Source organism: Pinus tabuliformis, chromosome 4_2, assembly GCF_031772625.1.
Source record: "Pinus tabuliformis cultivar Carrire ecotype Pingquan chromosome 4_2, CPIR1, whole genome shotgun sequence".
Taxonomy (NCBI): Eukaryota; Viridiplantae; Streptophyta; class Pinopsida; order Pinales; family Pinaceae; genus Pinus; species Pinus tabuliformis.
In genome coordinates, this window is record NC_142304.1 from 1134783084 (window position 1) to 1134800630 (window position 17547).

The window sequence follows — 17547 nt, forward strand, 5'->3', positions numbered from 1 at the left end:
GGCATATTGCATATAGGACCTTTTGGCCAAGTGAAGAGCTACACTACCAGCCAGTCTAGCAAAGGTGAAAAAAATAGTCCTCAAGGACCGATTAGTGACATCTCGGATATTGATCTTGTCGTCCCTACTCGGCTGAGATCCTTCTCTACAGTATCGGTGAATATAATTCCTCACGGATTCGCCCCCACGAGCAGAACCTGATAGTGAGAGAGGGGCACCACACCTCGATAAACCGATCAAAAAGTAGATGTCAACGACAATCAAGGGGATGGATTTTTCTCTGATCTAGAACACTTGGTTGGTAGGATCCCATGCATCGAGAAAATATTGCAACAAGTTGATTTGTTGTCTCATGCTAGAGATGCAGAAGAACTTGAGCAAACCACAGTTCCGCAATGCAGTTACCATACCTGGATCATGTAAGGAAACCATGTCCTCTTCTTCATGCTCGTGTTCTCACCATGCAACAACCATTTTGCTCCGATGAATCTCTGAAAAACAAACAAGAGAAGAGTCAGGATCCTTATTTGGCAAAAAACAGGCAAAAATTCCATGAGAAAACAGTGCAAAAGTTTCCCTCCTTGTGCCCATCGCACCCCAACAGTGTACTGGGTGAGATGTATACTGACTGGCCAATGGCCAGTCTAGTATGCATCGCATCTTTCGATATAGAAAGGGTGCGATGGGGCCAGAGTGAATTGTTCAAAACCAAGGGGCTCAGAAAGACAGGGAAACATTCTAAGAATTCAAAAAGGAAGGAATGCAACTGAAGATCTCAGGTTTAACTCCTACTTGGTCTAGATGGTGTTGAGAATCATCCACAGAATCTCCCGAAATCAGCTAGTGAAAATCAAGGGGGAAAACACCTTCAGAGCTCCAACAAACCCAAGTTCGAATGAAATGGTAAAATGAGGGGTAAAAGCCACTTTTAAATTACTTTTTACGTAATTCAAGTAGGGTATTAATGTTTTAACTCATTTTTCAAGCATGTATCTTCATTTCTAATCAGTTTGATGAAGCAATTGAACAGGTAGTACAACCATCAAAGGAACAAAGTGTTAACAGTAAATCGAATATCAATGACCATCATCACGAACAATTTTTATGCAAAGTTCAAGCTCGTTAAAAATTAAACCTAAGTGATGAGCAAATGTTCCCCCCCCCCAGAGTTTAAGCTCATTAAAAAATGAACCAATCTCCAGTAAATAACCATTGTGAATGCGTTATCATCAACTTTTGAGCCTTGGTCGTGTTTTCATCATCACCTCCACTCTATTTTAGCTGATCATACGCCTCCATTTGATTGTTTACCCTTTTGAGGAACATCTACGATGAGTGATCTTGTTAGCCACCCTTGTGACACTGCCGTGATTGGAAAATTCCAAACCGTACTTGGAATCAGCTGCTACCCGAAAATATCACTCGTTCCTCAAAAAACAAGTCTCTTTTAAGCTCTTTTCATTTGATCATAAAATATGAAAAGATTGCCGAGAAATTGGCCTCTCCAACTCGTTAAAGCTATCGGAAGTGCTATCCCTCCTCTAGATTTTAATCTTATTGGACCTGAGGGATTATTACACAAAAGGATCGAGCGCTTGTCTTGTTCGGCTCGTTAAAACTATCGAAAATTCATCCCTTTCGTATTATTTTATACTTTTTTCGACTTAAGGGATTATATGAAGAAAAAGGATTATTGGAGTTTCCTTTCCATCCCTTTTCAGACTCTCTAAAATTGAAAAAGGACCGAGTTATCTTTGTCGTTAAACTTGTTAAAACCAATAGCGACAAACTTGTCCACATAGACAAGAACGAGTTTCACTGTCGCTAGGCTCGTTAAAAGATAGTGACGGGTTTTCCCAAAGGGAAAATTATAGAACAAGCATATGTTATCCTCCTCAAGCTTGATAAAAATAAATAGGTACTGGTCAGCAATGACTGGGGAAAAATTGGGAAGAAAACTTGAAGAAACTTTATTGGTAGCAAGTCGCTCTTGAACATGACACTTGCACTCCATGTCTGGGTCAGGTTGGGTTATTCCATTCACTGGTCATATTACCATTGGTCCATCGTGAAATCCATCTTTGGGGTTAACTCTACCAATCCATTTCAGTGTCACCGATATGTTCAAGAGAAGTTGCTCAGAGAATTCACTTGTGTCTCATCCACTGCAATACATTCACGCTCCATTCTTTCATGACCACCACCTTGAACCTTGTATCATCAGATCATTTTCACCTCCACAAAATCATTTTCTTTGTTCCATGTCATAGATGTGGGATTCATTAAGGCCCTCCTACAATGGGTCACTTCTTGTCGACATCAACCCATTATCCAAGAAGTCGACCTAGGAACAACCCTTTCAGTACTTTGAAGCTTGCATGCCTCAATGGCAAGTTTCTCACTTCCGGTGACAGGTTTACATCAATGGCCTTCGGCCGAAAGATTCCACGTGGAGTTCAACGCCAAGTCCCTTTCTCACACCACGTGGATTTTACTATCGTACCTTGAGGGTCATTATCATTATCGGTGATTCCTCTCGCGCCTGTTAACAGCTTACATCATTGGTTTGTAATCAGGTGATGTCTTTCCATGTTCGACTCCAGAACACCTTTCACATGGATCGACTTGTACTTCGAGCGAAGATTGAAAGAGTTTGAAGACCCCGGATCTAGTTTCATCCATCCAAGCTGTGATATATTCAGGAAAATAAAGGCATCAAATGTACATCATTACTGCACAGATGATCATTCGAATCAAAGGATGATGGCTCTATCAGAATCATCAGTCTGCCACACAGACGGTTGTCTGTCCTATGTACATGAAAATGAATTTATAAAGCTCAGCATGGGAATTCCCGCCTCAGCTAGATCATGAAAAATATTATGAAGATAATGTATTGTATTGTATCTTATTACAGGTCGCCTTCCAGTTCGAAAAACCTCGAATCCTCATGATAAAGCATTTCACCTGACATCAAAAGATTAACGACCTCATGCTTTATGGGGCAATTGTTATAGACATATTTTGGCACTGCAACCCCAATCATATATGTCCATAAACCAAGGGCTTTTGAGTCCCTAAAAGTGTTGTTTCACACCCTAAAGGAACAAGGTCAACTGATTACATCATCTCCCAGAAGTTCTCCATGGAAAACTGCTCAAAACTGGTCAAAACTAGACCATAAAAATTGCTCAGTGCTAAGGGTGTGATGCATCTCACCTGCTCACTGCAAAAAGTGTGATGCATACTAGAAAGCCCTTCTGTAGGGTGTGATGGGCAAGAGTAGACAAATGGCATAGATAGTTTGCAAGGTGGATGATCATGGAATCTTCTAGAAACTTCTCCTGTGACACTTACCTCTCTGAATTCGCCCAAGGATGAGTAAGAGATCATGAATCTCCAAGTGGAACCAAGAACTATCAGAGAGAAGACACTAATCAAAATCCCAGAAGCTGACTCACCCCCCTGCAAACATCTATATATGGATCCCTCATCACAGAGATCCAAAGGCTGGAATCTTGTATTTTGTAAGGAAGTGTTGTTGGTTTCTTGGTGGAACATCATAGTGTTGGGTGATCTAAGTTTTTCATGAGGTGAAGAAGGGCTTTCATGCTGGGAGGATGACACTGGTTCAGATCAATGGGTTGTAATCCTCTTTGCTATTCTTTCTATTAATAAATCTATTCGAGTTTTCCTCCACATTCTTGTATGTTTGATGATATATGCATTTGTGTGGTCAATATATATCGGTCCTATATTGTTTATGATTGTAGATCTTTGTACTTCGATAGTGTTATGCTGCTTTGACTCTACAGGGGCTCTCTGAAGTAAGGAAGGAGGAGCAAAGATCTGTCAGAAGGGAAATGAACCAAGCAAGGAACCAAGCGCAAGACTGAGGTTGGTATCCGTTTTTCCCCTCTTATCTACTTCTCATAAAGGAGAGCAAAAGTAGTTTAGTTTGTTTGTTTCTAAGATAGCTACCAATCTTAGTGGGACTAGCAGCTCCGAGTGGACACTAGATTTCCTGATAACAGTTATTAAGGGATCACAGAGCCAAGACCAGGTTTAAATATGCAGATCACTGTAGACAAGCAAGCAAAAATGAAGCGGAATTCGCAGGGTCCCATAAAATCTTAATCCTAGATACAGTGGCACATAGAAAGATAATAGTATAGGGGGACTCCCAACTTGTAATCATCACTCTCAGGAAACTAAGTCAGGGGACTAATTGGGATAAGCTTAGTCATAGTTGGAGAACTTCCAGGCTGGTGCAGGAGCTGGGGGAGCTAATAAATAATTTGACTATGTAATCACAAAGCATGTAAGGAGGGAAGGAAATCATGTAGCTGATTTCCTAGAAAATTGGGGTTGTTCTCACCAAACCGAACCCCTTGAATTGATCTGGCCCCCCCAACAGAAGGAAGGTAGGTTGAAACCACTGGATGAAAATCTCAACCAGGATAAGGCAAACACTCGTGCAATCTATTAGCAGTTGAACAGAAAAGCCAATCAGAGTGCATATGAGAATCTCAATGCAATCAAATTTTTTGATGGGAAGGGCCTCGAAAGGACAACCCACTACCCTCCACATGTGTGCCAAGGCTGGTAGGGTCCCTTTGGGTAGATGGAACAATAATATGTATGTGGGTGGCAGCAGGAGGCATATTCTATTCCAGTGTGAGGTGTTGGGTGATTGCATGAAGTTAGAAACTTTGAGGTTGCAAGGAGTTCGCAACTACAGAGAGCGGACAGACCAAGGGCGAGATCGACCAGGCACTGCGTGGGTGAATTGGAATGTTGTCTTCTCCATCTCCCTTTTCACAATTCTGAAAGCATATTAGATTTATGTTCTGGGTTGGCTAGGCATTATTCAGTGGGGTTCTGAGAGTCCGAGTCTTGCATTGTCTGGGTTTGTGTCAAGTCGGGGGGTCTATATATGGAATTGGCCAAGATGCGTCACCATTTCTATGAAATTTGGCATATGGATGTCTCGCTGGGGGATTTTATTAGCCTGGAATGTAGGGAGGGATTGTAGGGAGGGTAGGTAGGGTTGGGGAATTGCATGCATGTGACCTTCTAGGCTTTTGGCCGAATGGCCTTAGGCAATGGTTTATGCTAGGGGGGAGGGTGAATCCCCATAACCATAAAGAGTATCTTTCTTGTGAAAATTGTGGCATCGACCCCACAACTGGGTGGGGTTAACTCAACAAAGAAGTGGGTAATTATAGTGAAGCCTGTGTAGGACTGGTGCTGGAAGTCTGGGGAAATTTGGCCGAGGGAGAGCAGGGTAACCGAGTGCATGGGGATATTGTTGTGGATGTAACCTCCTGTTAGCATGGGGAGGTTATTCCCTCGAGTCACACTCAAGTGAGGTGGAATATATGGATCAAGGTGCCTGGAAACCACAATTCTGAGTCTGAATTGGCATATGTCGCTTTTGGAAATTACATTAAAATATGTTCTGAACCTCGAATAGCTAGTAAGAAATTATTTCAAGTTTTATGTATGCTTGTTTCTCTTTGTACAAGTAAGTGGGTTGGAAATAGTTATGGGTATTCTGAAGGTTGGGGGCTCACTCTTCCATAGAGCATCCATTGCCACAGAACACGTTGCAGGAAGTGGGATAAGATGGTTCATGCAACATCTAACTGTCGCAGCCCAACCCTGTGTGGTTGAAGCCAAGGCCGAAAAACAAGGGAAAGAAAGAGGAAGGGGAACCCAACAAGCCTGGGGTAAATTTGAGAGGTTGTTGACTGATTGTTAATATCATCAACGAAAAAACGAAAGCCTATCACGAAGGCATAGATGAAGAAATCTGAAAGCAGAAAAAGACGTGGGAGGATGACCTGAACTGTCAAGCAAGTTTTGTGGAGATCGAAGTTGACGACTAGTGGGTCTCAGTGCCTAACACGGGGCACACCTGTGGCCAAGTGACTCAATTCAAACACACTCTTTTCCTCTACTGGTCAATGAATGGAATCTTGGGCAAGGCCCTGGAACAAATTGCTTTGAATATGGTTGTTATAGTGCATACATTCGACTACAAAAAGGACTTCCAGAAACTCATGTTTCATATGCAAAAGCAAGATGGGCACCTCCAGCGAGTCAAAATTCATTTTCCATGCATACTACCAGCAGATGAACTCCCGATTTCAAGTAAAAAATACCCGACTCTTGTTGAATTTGCCTCAACAAAAGAAGCAGATCATTTTGATCAGTGGTTGTCATTGATGTCAACCCAAGTAGCACCAGGGGCTACCTCGATCTTACATGGGAATTTAAACTTGAAAAATTAATCTATTATGAGTCAACGATCTTCCATATGGATTCTACTCGTTGATATGTTTCCGTTGATATATGGCACGCCATGTAATTCTTCACGGTTTGAGAGATATTCGTGTTTGAAGTTAGTAACCCAAGTTAGTGGGCTAAGACCATATGGGGTTGTGGCATGGCACTTATAATTGGTTGTGGTCATTGAATAGCCAATAATTAAAAATTTTGTTTTTTCTCCTAAAATCCCTCCAACATTCACTTGTTGAGGACCCTCTCAACTCAAGACATTCATATAAATAGTGACCCTCATATCCTCCTCTAGTAGGGATTTTGTGGCTTCAAACATGTCATCGTGAAATTTTTGCTATAACTTGTTTTTTGAAAAGCTTCAGAAGTTTAAATTAAAACCCACTTGAGATGAAATCATGATTAACCTCTTGATATAATTTTAGATCTTGGTTTGCTATATTTTAGTAGATATGATATGAGGAAGTTAGGGTTTTTGCAGGCTCCCAAATTCCTTGTCAAACAAGTGACTTTGGAAAATCGTCATAACTTTCTCTCTGAGCATTGGATTCCAATTTTGTAAATTGTGACAAAAAGAGGATGGAATGTGGTTTGTTGGCTATCATTTTTAGGGCTTAAGGTTGCAAAAATAACACGTGGTACTTCGTACAAGTTTTCTCTACTGAACTAGTCTATAAGAAGGTCATCGTGGGAGATAGGGCATAACTCCTTTTTAAAGAATCCAATCTTGATCAGACATATGGGGTTGGAACAAGGACTCAAAGGGCTACCAAAGGACGCAAATTAAGACCCTATAGATCCAAAATTACATAGATACAATAGATTCAATATTGAGCTCCTAGAAGGCAAGAAAAATCATTACTGCATTAAGGACCACACGTCAACATTCAAGGGTAGGTATCCTAATGGAAGGTCAGTTTTGGATATAGACTTGCGTAGTGTTCGGGCCTATATCAAGACTGGGAGTCTTTTTCTACTGCTACAACAAGTCAACAACAAAAGTGACAAGCACACTTCAGGTATGCATTGTAATTTTAATTTGTATTTATTAATTATTATGCACTTACATGAGTTTTGTAGGTAGAGGTAAGTTTAAGGGCATTTTGTTTTGTTTTGGGATTGGTTTCACCGAGAAAATTTTGCATGAAGGTAGAAGAAGATTCAAGTACAACTTCAAGAAATAATTCAATAGTAGAAGTATCAAATCAAAGCAAGCGTTGTAGTGGGACATCCTTGAAGACATGATAGCCATTCAAATATTATGAAGTATTGCTAAGGCCAAGAGTCATCATTGTAAAAGAGTCATTTATAAAGGAGTCATCGTTGTAAAGTTGTAAAAGAGTCATCATTGTAAAGATTGTAAAAGAGTCATTTGTGAAAGATTCATTCTACCTAGAGTTGAAGAGGAATTTTTGGGAGGTATAGGAGTCATTGTTGGATGATGTCATGGTTAGGTTGCATGTCATATTTTGATTGGGTACTTGGTCAAGTACACAAAAATCATTGTACATCTTATTGAATCGTGGATTTTTGTCCCTCGTTTTGGAATACATAGTCTTGTCTTAATTTAGTCATTATAGGGTGGCAGGGAGGTGCTAGGCAGGTGTATGAAGTCGCCTACAAGTTGGGGTCTGTGAACACTTCAAGGTGGTAGGGTGGTGCTAGGGTGAGTTGTGGGTTGCTTGGGAGTTGGAGCATCCATTCAATTGATTACTGAAGAAACCAGGGTTTCGGGGCATCCTTCCAATGGGAGCTAGACAAGAATGCTTTTCTAGAATTATAGGAAGTTGTTTCTTTCATTTCAGTTGGGGCTGAAGTTTAAAGAATTTATTATAAAATAGTTTAGTGGTTTTTGACCTTGTTAGAGCCTAGATTGACCTCAGGCTGAATGGAGGCAATCCTAAGATAACCACAAACCAAGCTTAACCCAGTAGCTAGCCCTACTAGGTTGAGAGAGGGTTCTCTCCTTGTCAATCTTAGTTGAGATGACTGAATCAAATATGGATTTTAGGTTAGGTATAGTAGCTCTAGGTTTTTTTGGTTGATTTTGATGGTTTTGTTGCTGGATCAAATGGAGCAGGCAGTTTTGGGTCCGGGAAATGAAGTCGGGATGCAGGGTGTTCTATGGGGTGAGGTAGGTAAGTGTTTTGGCACTTGTAATTGAGTTAGATGGTAGGTCTAAGACTAATGAGGAGCTGAGGAGGGCATGCAAAGATCATGTATCCTCTTCAAACTGTAGAAAGCATCAAAAACTAAATGGATTCCAAAGGTAGAGCACTATCACCAATGTATTCTACCTATCTATCTTGATTTCATTTAGTTTAGAAGAATGAATTAGATTTTGGCACATATAACACATGAGAAAAACTAATGATAGAAGGAGAAACTATGCAAAAACACATTGCCACAAAAATAGTTGCAAATCCTGGTTTATTTCCTTGCCAAACTACTGTAGAGATGTACAATGTAGCTCAGAGCATCCAAGAGAGTCCAACCTTTAAAAATGAGGAAGAAACTACATCATATAGACAACCAAAGCACTCATACTGACCTTCAGGGGTTGAATCCATGAGAAGAGGGGCAATTTCAACCATTTCCCAACTAAGAACTAGAATACAGGCAATCAAACAACTTGCCTCTATAAGCATGGAAACTGATTCATTGACCCCCAAACCACCTCAAACTAATGAATCTACCCTATAAGATCATTTCACTATTACATTTACATGACAAGTCATTAATTACAATCATAAATTCATCCATGATGGGAGAAAAAGTCAACTTGTAGAAAAACTAGGCGAAAATTGAATTTTTGGGCAAATTGGCTCTATGTGTAGTGCCACTGGCCAAGTGCATAGCACCACTTCACAATTGCTTTTGGAGGCCTTCCCCTTAGCAAAATTGAGCCCAAGATAGCTCATTGGAAATTTCTTCCTATCTATCTTTTGGAACATCTTGAAATTGTTCATTTGGAGATCCTTTTCCCCCTCAAAAGTGAAATTTCCCAAGGCTGCCTCTGTGTGTCCAAAAAGAGGTAAAGAAGTCATTTTTTGATGGTTTTTTGACCCTTTTGTGACCAATTTTTGCTCGAAAATTGCTGATATTTTCTAGGTTTGATGTTCTCATCATGCGGAATCCAAATATGTAAGCCATTTCTTCAAAAAATCCTCCAGTGAAAAGCGCTACACACCTAGGTGCTAGCGTCGGCCTCTGGTGCGTAGCGCCAAATTAAAACTCACTCTTTACAGCTTCCCGATATCCAAATTGGGATTTTGATAGATTTTTGGAAATATTGTCGAGTCTACTCTCTCGAAAATCTTGAATTTTTCAATTTGGAGTTCATTTTCCCTGTCAAAAGGAGAATATCCCAAGATTGGTCAAAATGTGCATAATGAGGTTGCCCAACTGCAGAGTGCTGTTGCAGTCAACTTTTGAAGGTCTTTCTAAACCCCAAATTTGGCTCATTATAGCTCATTGGAAATCTATTTGTGTCTACTTATCCGTTGACTTATCAAACAAGTAATTTAGTCATTCCATCTAGGATAAAAATCTATTTTACCGAGGTCACACTAGAGGTGCAGTAACCCTCCTGAGGCAAATGATTTTTTCGACATGTCTCTTAAACCATGAAACCTGTGTAAAAACTGAAAGAGGTTTTTTGCTTGGGTCAATTATGGAAAAAAAACTCTCTCACTGTTGTCATATTCATCTTCTATTTCTCAAAAACATCATTTTAATAAAACCTATCCCGATATGTGGAACGGAGGATTTGTAGAAATGAAGGGAAATCAAGGGGATAAGGGGCTTCTAAATTCTTGAGAAAATTTTGGAAAATAGGGAGGGATGTTAGGAATCAAGGTAAAGTGGAATTTCAAATATTGAGTGAGGGGAAGGGGTCGAAAAGGAAAAAACACAGGCCTAGCCTAGAAAATTGTCAAATTTTAACAATAAGCTAGGGTTTGTGGGAAAATGATGAATTTGAGAGATATCGGTGATGGGAAGTGCTTAACAAGGTACATTAAGGATAGGGGAAGGTGTATGAGCATCAGGATACAAGTTTTGTTGATGATTTGACCATCCAAGAAAAATTACTTTCAAAACCCTAGGAGAGGGAAATGAGCCTTACCCAAGTACTAAATTGGAGCACGAACAAGGTGTAAAATGACCCATTGGAACCTGAAATGATGATGAAACTCTTTGAATGATGGTACACTCAGCTAAATGGTGACATGGACCAACACTTGGAAAACTTTGGAAGGAGTGAAAACAAATCCTAGACCTAATACCTAGTGACCAAATTTTACTTGAAGACTCACTGAAATGAAAAAATGTGACCTTGACACCCTAATACCACTTTATAAGAGCATATTTGATCATTGGTGGAAGGCTTCAAAGACTGAAAGTAACAGACTCAGAGGGGGTTTCCCACCTAAAATTCTTATGCCTCCTTTGTTCTTTTATTTACTGTTATTACTGCATAAACATTAATAATAATTGAATATTAACTAATGATATGAAAAGATTTAAAAGTGCTAATTGCTAAGGAATACTGATTCACCCTCCCTCTCAGTATTTCCAACAGATCAATGAAGCATGTCGTTATCTTTTTGTAAAGTTTGATGCGGATAACATTTACTCGTACTTGTAATTACAATTATGTTAGTAGCAAGTAGATAGAGGGATAAATATGGACATATAGTAATATGTAGCTTGGATAGAAAGACTCAAAAAGTATCGTTTTTGGATGACATACCATGTTCTTAGTTGGCCAACAGACTTGGTTTCCCACAAGGCAAGTTGAAGCCACCTAATAAATTTCAGAACTGGTTGTAGCTTCTTGTTAAAATCAATAGAAAAATGACGTCCTCCAATCTTAACAAAAAAAACATCTAGAAAAGAAAATATAGCAAAAATACAAAACTTGCCTATTTAAAATTTATTTCGTGACTTTTCACAAACTCTAACTTCCATACAGTATAAATAGAAAATTATAGTGAACTTTTTTTTGAAAATGCAATCAAATATTCTCCAAGTATTCTTCTTAATATGGTTCAAGTTTCACTTACAAAAAAAAATGTTATAGAAAAAATGTCAAACTGACCTATTTAAAATTGAATTATAGAGTATACAAAAACCCTAACTTTCTTAGATCATATATCTAAAAATATAGCGAATTAAGATTTGAAACTTGGACATGATGTTCACCACGATCTCTCCTCAACATGCCCAAAGTTACATGGTTTGCGGCCTCACATAAAATAAACTTATATCAAAATTTTCATATTTCCTTGTTGAGATGAAATTTAAGAACATTCAAAAACCCTAACTTCATTTGACAATATCGCCCAAAGTATAGTGAACCAATATATGAACTTGAACTATATATTTCTCGAGGTGTCTTTTGGATTTTCTTCTCTAGGCTACATCATTTGAAACAACCTATAAAATAATCTATAATGAAAATGCCACGAAGACCTATTTGAAGCAGCAAAACCCTAGGATCAAGAACTCTAATACCAAAATGTTATGATCTTTGCACTTCAAAAATGACAAGAAACGAATAGTTACAATCCACTTCGAGAGGGAAACCTCCTTTTACAATAAATACAACAACCAAGAAATATTTTATGATCTTAAGACTAGGTCTCCTTAGTATATATGTATATATATATATATATATATATATATATATATATATATATATATATATATATATATATGAGAGAATTAATAGATTTAAAATAAAATGAGGTCATGAGGAGTTGTATGTTATGAAACCAGCTCACAAAAATATCGAAAAGAAAGATCAACACCTTAGAAATTAGCCTCTTCGAGGGGGCAACCTCCTTTACATTACACAAATGAACAATTCGTGTATAATACAAATGACAAAACCTCTTTTCTATATATAGGAGTCTAAGGGGTCACAATATAATCCAAGACGACATAAAAATAATAATATAAGGGCACAACAATAACAATAATGGGCTTCTATGGGGCACAATAATAAAAAATGGGGACAATAGGGGCACAACAATAACAATAAGGGCTACAATGACAATAATAATGGGAGAATCATGAGCATTATAGGGACCTAACATGCCCCTATCCTTCAAAAAAGTGTTGTCCTCAATGCTTAACTAGTTCTGGATGCTTCTATATAAAATTCTCATCCTCCCATGTGGAATTTGCAGTGGGTAAGTTCTTCCATTTGACAAGATACTCTGAAATTGATCGATTTCGTAGCTGTCGAGTTCTTGTTTTTGTGAATGTTTAGGTTCCAATATGGTTTTTCCTTCCTTGTCAAGTTCTGGCAATACTGTTTGAACTGGGAGCTTGTCACCACCTTCTTTAAGCATGAAACATAAAAAACTGGGTGCACTCAGGAAGCTGCAAAAAGCTCCAATTTGTATGCCATAGTACCAATCTTTTGCAACACCCTATATGGACCATAATACTTTGGTGATAATTTATCATCCTTATTAGCTTTCTTAAGGGACATTTGTTTATGTGGTTGTAGCCATAGAAATACCCAGTCACCTATATCAAAACTTCTTTTGTTGTGATGTTGATCTGCCTGCTGTTTCATTCTATTATGTGCCAAAGTTAGGCTATCCTTTAAGAGGTTGAGAACTTGTTGTTAATGCTCGATGTGATCTTCCACTACTTGAGCCTTAGAATTTTCTCTTAAAAATGATGTGATGGACGATGGGTGATATCCATAAAGTGTCATAAATGGGGTCATTTTTGTTGCAATATGGAAGGAAGTGTTATACCACCATTTAGCCAAAGGCAACCATTTGACCCATTATGTCTATTTATCAGAAACAAAGCAACAAATATATCCTTCCAAACAATTGTTTACTATCTCAGTTTGCCCATCAGATTGAGGATTATAAGATGAGCTATGAGCTAACTGAGTACCAAGAAAAGAAAATAATTATATCCAAAACTTTCTAGTGAAAATGGGATCTCCGTCGCTTACAATAATCTTGGGTTTCCATGTAGCTTTTGAATTGTTTCCATAAATGCAGTAGAAATTGTATTGGCTTTAAATGGATGAGATAATGCACAAAAGTGTGCATACTTGGTAATTTTGTCAACTGCCACCATGATGACACTCTTTCCTTTGGACTTCGGTAACCCTGTGATAAAATCCATTGAAACGTCCTCTCAACATTGACTTGGAATGGATAAAGGTTGTAATAGACCCGGGGTCTTAATCGTTTCAACTTTATTTTGTTGGCAAACCAAACATTCCACCACAAAGTTTTGAATATCAGATTTAAGGCCATCCCAAAAAAAATTCCTTTTTAACCCTGTGTTAAGTTTTTTAAAATCTCGAGTGCCCTCCTAAGGGAGAGGCGTGCAATTCCATAAGAATATTTTGTTTGAGTTGGGAATTTTAACATAGGTATAAGCGATATTTGTACCATAACGAATCATTTTTCCAACTAAATTTATCAAATGTACTAGGATCTTGTTGTAACTTTTGAATGAGTGCCCATACTTCTTCGCCATTCATCCATTCGTCCCTTACTTCGTTTATCCAATTTGGTTGGATAATAGAAATGGAACAAAACAATGCTTCCACATCCTCATCCTTTCTTGAGAGTGCATCTGCCACAACATTTTTCTTCCCTTTTTTGTATATGATTTCAAAGTCATAACCCAACATCTTTGTGCCATTTTTGCTTCTCTTCTGAAGATAATCTTTGTTCTAAAAAGTATTTAAGGCTATCATGATCCGTTTTTAACTTGAAGTGTCTTCCCATTAGGTAGGGGCGCCATTTCTTAAGTGCGTGTAGTGTTGCCAACATTTCCTTCTCATAAATAAATTTGTGTAAATACTTTCCTTTGATTGGATGACTTTCGAAAGCAATGGGTCTTTCTTCTTGCATTAAAACAACACCAATTCCATTTCCTAAGGCATCACATTCCACAATAAAGGTTTTTGTGAAGTCTGGCGTAGCTAAGACCGTTGTTTGGCACATTTCCTCTTTAATATGTTCAAAGGCCTTCGTTGCTTCTGGAGTCCATAAAAATGCATCTTTCTTCAATAATGTTGTTAGAGGTGATGTTATTCTCTCACAATTCTTAACAAACTTGCGATAATACCCTTTCAACCCGAGAAATCCTTGTAGATGTTTTATGGATGTGGGGATTTTCCATTCCTTAATGACTTCAATTTTGCTAGGGTCTACCTTAACACCTTCATGAGATACAATATGACCTAAATATTCCACATGTTGTACTCCAAAGAAACATTTGGAGTTTTTTGCATATAATTGTTTCTCCTCCAATAGTTTGAGCACTGTGTCAACATGTTGAACAGAATCCTTCCAAGACTTGCTATAGATTAGTATATCGTCACAAAATACTAACAAAAATTTTCCAAGGAAGGTTTTGAAAATGGAATTCATCAAAAGATGAAATGTAGAAAGTGCATTGCTAAGGCCAAAAGGCATGACCAAAAATTCATAATGACCCTCATGAGTTCTAAATGCTATTTTTGGAATGTCTTTAGTCATCATTCTGATTTGATGATATCCTGAATGAAGATACAACTTGGTGAAGTAAATTGATCCATGCTGTTATCACAAAATCTTACCTTGATAGGCTGCTGATCAAGTAGACTCTGAGTAACTCTTTCAAACCAATCTTTTGGTTGAGGCTTAGCCTCCTCAACCTGACAGGGCTCTCTCACTAGCTTTAGGGTTTTTTACTAATGATTAGATGGCTAACTCTAGGAACGAAATGAACAGAAGTATAACATGTTGACTAGTTGAAACTATGTTTAGAAAATATCTATTGGTCTATGGAGTCAAAATAGTTCTCAGCAAAACAACATTATTAGCCTAACATGGAAGTCAAGGCACTTAGAGTTTAGGTTTATGAATAAAATAATAACACAATTAAACAACACAATTTACAAGCATGTGAAGGCAGTTAGATCATTTTCCAATGAATTCTAATTATCACAAGCCAATACCACTGCAAGTAAGTAATTGAACAAATCCATAAGAGCATCAAACACATAAACTTTTTGTGAATCTTGACTTCCATGTTAGGCTGATAATGTTGTTTTGTTGAGGACTATTTTGACTCCACAGTCCAATAGATATTTGCTAATCATATTTTCAACTAGTCAACAAGTTATACTTCTGTTCATTTCATTCCTAGAGTTATCCATCTAATCATTAATCAAAAACCCTAAACCTAGTGAGAGAGCCCTCTCAGGTTGAGGAGGCTAAGCCTCAACCAAAAGATTGGTTTGAAAGAGTTACTCAGAGTCTTCTTGATCAGCAGCCTATCAAGGTCAGATTTTGTGATAGCATTTTGGTGCGTCTGCTGGGAGCCTGAAGATTACTCATTCCCAAAATCAAGAAGCTGAACTCCTGAAGGTAGCAAGAGCTCAGGAATCTGTTCAAGGCTGCATCTACCTTGATGACTCCACACATCAAATAACAAATTGGAAGGTGACTCCATTGCTAGAATACTAATAGCTTGATGAAGTTTGAAGATGAGTTCCATTGCAAGAATGAATGTCAGGTATGCCCCTATAAATCGGTCTCATATCCCTGGTTTTCCAAATCCTATGCCAAAGGTTGAATGGTTAGATGATCTTCCAATATTCAAATATGAAAAGAAAGATAATGCTACTCTTCCTTTGGTTAGGTTCCATATGCATGTACATAGTCTTAAGGTTCAGTTCCCTGAAGATTGTCTCATGAAGATGTTTATGACCACTTTAGAAGGAAAAGCAGGGTCTTGGTATAAAGGCTTGGAAAATGGTTCATTATATTTTCTTGTTAATTTCCATGATGTATTCTATGAGATGTATAAAGAGTGTCATCCCTCCTTATTGCTGGTCAAAGATTGCTGTAAACATTCTGTGAGCTTTATTCAATATTTGGAGGATTTTTATGATGATGATGAATTCATGGATGAAGAAATTTTAGAGGCTCTTCATAAAAATACATTTCAACACCAAGAAGAAAGGATAACATCCCATGAAATGTAACATGAAAATCAACAGTGGTTCACTTATGAAAACCATGTTACATCCTCTGAGATTAATGTAAATATGCATCAAACTTTCCAATATTTTGATCATAAAGAATATGAAAATCATTGCAAACACCAATAAGAAATATTGGACGATAGCTTTTATAACCCTCAGGCAGAGGAAAAGGTTGATTTTTTATGTCATACTTTGCAGCAGCTTACATCAAAGAATAATCATAATAATGAGGAAAATTACATTGTTTGTGGGAATCATTCAAGAAAGTAGTTGGATAGCATATCAAAGGAATCTTGTGTTGCTGAGAATCAATTGTCTAAAGATATAGGATGTTATGATGATCATCAAACTAATCATGTATTTTTTGACCCTATAGCTGATTACATGGAAAAGATTTAATGTTCAGATTTCCAATTATATTTTCATCTTGAAGATTAGTTACATTTCATGATGACTCGGTTATTTCAGTATCATGTTTATCTTTGCTTCAAGCACAGTCAAGAGATTCAAGTGTCATATCAGATCAATGACTGGCTTCATTGGAATTTTCATGTTCCTTGAGCTACAAATGGAGATTGCAGCTAATAGGGTAGGTAGGAGTATGTGAATAAGCTCAAAGATGAAAAAAAGAGCTTAAGCTCGAGTTGAAGGCCCAAAAGCTTGAAGAAGATGCTTTTCAAATCAAATAAAAGTATTTCTGTTTTACCAAAAAATGGATAGCACTGGAGCTACGAGTTCTTTGTGTGCCATAGGGGTACACTATCCCAAGCGCAACCACTGTTATCACCAAAACAGAAGTTTACTTTTTATTTTTCATGGTCTTAGATGAGTGTCAAGTCATCTTATGCTTTAGTGGGTAGGTGTTAGGTTAGGAGTCTCAAAGGTTTAGTTTTTCTTTTATGTCCAAATAAAGTCTAATATCCCTTTCCTATGTTTCATGAGTCCCACAGCCTTGTTATAAACTCATAGCTCAAGGAAAATTTGAAAATTTCGAAATTAGTCTTGAAACTACATTTTCGTAGCACAAACAATGTAAATTTGCTATTTTGCGCTATGAAAACACTTCTCTTTTCGTAGCGCACTACGAAAGTGCGGATTCGTAAAAACAGTCTTGTCAAACATCAATCCGATAAAAACTCGTTAGAATTTTCATGATTAAGTGTCAGTCACAAGTTAGTCCATGAGCATGTCATCGCTCCAAACTCATCATTTCGAATTTA